The 3,951-nt window shown below is 41.2% G+C and overlaps 1 protein-coding gene across 1 annotated transcript in view; it reads left to right on the top strand.

Annotated features, from left to right (window-relative positions):
- Positions 1-3,951, top strand: part of usta (uronyl 2-sulfotransferase a) — a 54,159-nt gene that overhangs the window by 47,167 nt on the left and 3,041 nt on the right. The gene's annotated exons all lie outside the window — the stretch shown is intronic.

The raw sequence follows: 3,951 nt of genomic DNA on the forward strand, positions 1-3,951 counted from the left end.
GTGTGTGTGTGTGTGTGTGTGTGTGTGTTTTAAGATTTTCCAAAGTGATGAGTTTCTGTTACTGCTCACTTCTTACTTTAAGTAGTGACAGTACAGTATCACATATGTATGGGGGGGCGCTAGTGGGGTTCAACCTGACAAATCAACAACCTAAAATAACTAACATTGATTTTGAGCAACAATGTCACCTTTAGTGAGTTATTTGATTCACTGTCAATATCCAAAATAAAGTTTGTGTGTTTTGTAGACAGGCCCAGATTTGAGGCCAGGAGACAAATGTCCTTACTAGTATTGTCATGGTACAGCATGAAGGAGGACCTAAACGCAGAGTAGGCAGGCGAAGGCAGGATAATTTATTGTCCAAAACAACGAACAGAACACACAAGGGAACAGACAGTCCAAAACTCCAAGGAAAAATGCAAAAAAATCCTAAACACAAAATCCACAGGGGTCCAGGGAGAAAAAGGGCGAGGAACAGACAGGACGATAAACAGGCAGGGGAGACTCACGGTGAAGCTGGTCGCAGGAACGGGAAACCACAGGAAGACGGGGAACAAGCAGGCAAACTAACCAGAATGATCTGACAAGAGACAAAGGGAACACAGGGGTTAAATACAAGAGGTAACGGGGAACAGGTGAGACGTCAGGTGAATCACATTAGGGCGGGGTAGGACAATCAGACAAGCACAAAGCAAAGCTAGACAAGACAGGAAACTACACTATCAAAATAAAACAGGAAGTAGAACAAACAGACACAGGGGAACACAAAACAGGACCAGCAACACAAGACCACGGAGAAAACTGAGACAAGAACACATGGAGGCCAAAGAAAGGGAAAAATAAACCCAAACAAAAACCCCAAACCACAACAAGTATAGCATTATCAAAATATGTATGTATCAGCGTGAGTGCAGCCCTGCGCTGAGTTTATATGAGTGATGTCAAGGAAAGAACACTGTCAGTTTGTTAGACGGGGCCAGGGGAACCTGATGCATGTGTTACTGAGACATTCCTGTGGTTGACTTGGATTTTCCGTCAGTACCCCACACCCCTTTTTACACACACATACACTATACAAAGGCATGCACTGGACACTTGAACGCAAAATGTACATTGAGCACATGCATGGATTGTCAGTTAGGTCTTATGGGCTTTCATTTTTAATGAAGTAGGTTTTAAAAAGCCAGCTCAGATTGATCAGGTCAAATTTTTTTCAATAACTCTACAGAGTTAAGTGTGTATTTATATGCGTGTATGCAAATGATAAATACAGGTGAGTTGCGGTTGTTGCAACTGCAGTTGAGAGTGATTAATTAGGTTCCACCCTACCACAATGTGTGTATGCCTCTGTTCATACATATGTGGGAATGCATGCAAACACATGCAAAATGTCTGCAGTATGAAGTAATTCAGTTTCTTCCCTGAACCCAAAGAACACAGGTTAGTTCTCACAGTTCAAAAATGCAGGTTTAATCAGGTGAAATTTCCACAGCGTGTGAAAATCATCAGCTCTCAGGTAACCCAATGTTTAGGATGACGCATGCACACTGTCAGACAAGTAACAAGAGAGGCTTTACTGGCATGCTTTTACATTAGAAACAGTAGGGTGGTGTCTCTGTCACAGGGTTGATTGCCTAAGGGGCAACTGCCACATTAAGTTTAATGGTCACATTTATCTGGTGTTGTCTTAGCAAGCATATTATTTTTTAAGACACAGAAAAGTACCTTTGTATTGATTTCTGCAAGGCCATTTAGTTTCTGTGTTGTCTGCTAAAGAGTTGAAACAAATGAAATCAGTTATTGCAAGTTTAAATGTGATTTGACCCAGGTGCACCACTCCCATGCTCCTGGATGAATGCTGAGGCAAACTGTCCCATGGGAAAGGTTTACATCATCAATTACTCCTGATTCATGCATACATTCCATTCATTGAAACAGGAGGCCGTTGTAGAGATTAGGGCCCATTTTGCTACGGTTTATGTGCCTGCTCAATTGACTTAATCCACGGTGAGAATAGGAACAATGAGCTTGAGTGTGCACACAGGAGTTCTCTTCAAAATACTAATGGGTTCTCTAAAGAGAGTGCATATTGTTTGACGGCTGTGTGTATGCATATTTGATTGTACGTAGTTGTATATGAATGAGTTGTGGCTGGATTCCCAGAGGTCCCTTACTGAGGCATAAGGGTCCTGGATCAAGTGTTGGAGCAAAGCAGAGGAGGGACTTCCTGGCTCTGAGCCATGTGTGTCGGGGAATAGCATCACACGTGTCACTTCCTGTTTCTTTTTTTTGGCTTTTCTTTCTTTTTCGATTCATAAGGATTTTGATTGAAAGCGTTTGTGCTGTGCTGCTTGTAGACCGATTTTAGATCCCCATTATCTGTTTATTAGCATGGCAAGTGTGTTAAATGTCACAGTGTTGCATTTTAATTCAAGTTAGTTCATTTATAGTCTTGCATTGCCAGACCTTCCTCCACATCGCTGCAAAATAGGGTCTGGTTAGTCCACATAGCATTCCAGGATGGGAGAAAAACGTCCTCTGATTGATTGGCAATTCTTTAAACTAATCACAATAGTCTTGTGCGGCGCCAAGTGCCGGACGGAGCCCTGGTGCTGTTGCAAAATAACCTTGGGAAGGAACATTTCAAATGTTCAAAGGTTGTTTTTTTGTCGTGCTAGTTTAGCGTTACTTTAGCAAGCTGTCTCCATTACTGTCTAGTTGTCTAATTTACTATGCAGAGATCTGATAAATCAACCAGAGTTTAAAATTCCAACACAAGAAAAGGGGAAGGTAACGGACATCTGGCCGTAAAGAGTGACCACCAGCGGAATTTCCGGTTGCAACCGACCAATCCCGGAAGTTAAATATTGTGGATATAGACTAGTTGATGTATCAACTGTAACTTGAGTTTATTTTAAAATCTTCACATTTATTGTTTCTCACACAGGAAGCTTTATTTACTAAATTTGACACTCACCACTGACTGGAAACTGTAGACTAAAGAACAAGAAGATCTACTCATAATTGATAACACTGGGTACTGACACTGTCATTCTTTGAATGCAATTATGAATCAAAGAAAAGCAGGGCAAACTTATCACAAGTCTGGACACAACCCATACTCTTACAATAGTGCAACGCTGAACTGTTTTCTAAAGGTTCCCCTGGGTTTTTTTTTGGTTTAAAAAAAAACAACTTACCAGTGTTTGCTCCACTGATCACCAGTAAGTCTTGTTTTCAGTGCACAGTGCAGCTCAGTCATAAAGTTCAAACAAACCCTGCGGCATGATGAATCAGACACAATTGCACCACAGTATTCAGCTGCGAGGAGAAAATAATTGCATAATTTGTATCAGCCCAGCTTATGTATATAGGCTTTCAAGCGCTTCCTGTCGAGGGTATCTTATTAGAAGCTTAAATAAAGAAAAACTGATCAAAGGCTTACTGCAACTTATACCTTGTGTAACTATCTAAAAAGCACACAATTCATCTTCTACATGCTTATACACACACATTTTTGTTTTCATGTTTACACCCCTGTCCTTGAGGTGTTTTTGACAGTGCAGTCACCTGTTTCCCAATGTTCATCCTTAGTCCACTCACATCTCACATTTCACATCTCACCCTCAATGGTTGACTACGTCCTTTGGGAAGGTCGGGGCCTCTGGTCCTATCTGACCTAACTTTATCTCTGTGATTGAACATGTTGGCCTCAGTATTAGCTCTGACAGATTGCTCTGTTTTAAATCAGCCGTTATCAACTTATCAAAGTATAAATCTTAAAGGACAAGCTTTGACGCAATCATTACACTTTCAATTTGTGTCCACTTGCAGAACCAATTGTCTTTTATACATCGGGCTGTCAACACCTTTTTCCTCATGCGGGCTATTGTATGTGTTTGTTTAAGCACATGGGGTGTGTGTGTGTGTGTGTGTGTATGTGTGTGTGTG

The sequence above is a fragment of the Etheostoma spectabile genome, chromosome 18 (assembly GCF_008692095.1).
Source record: "Etheostoma spectabile isolate EspeVRDwgs_2016 chromosome 18, UIUC_Espe_1.0, whole genome shotgun sequence".
NCBI lineage: Eukaryota > Metazoa > Chordata > Actinopteri > Perciformes > Percidae > Etheostoma > Etheostoma spectabile.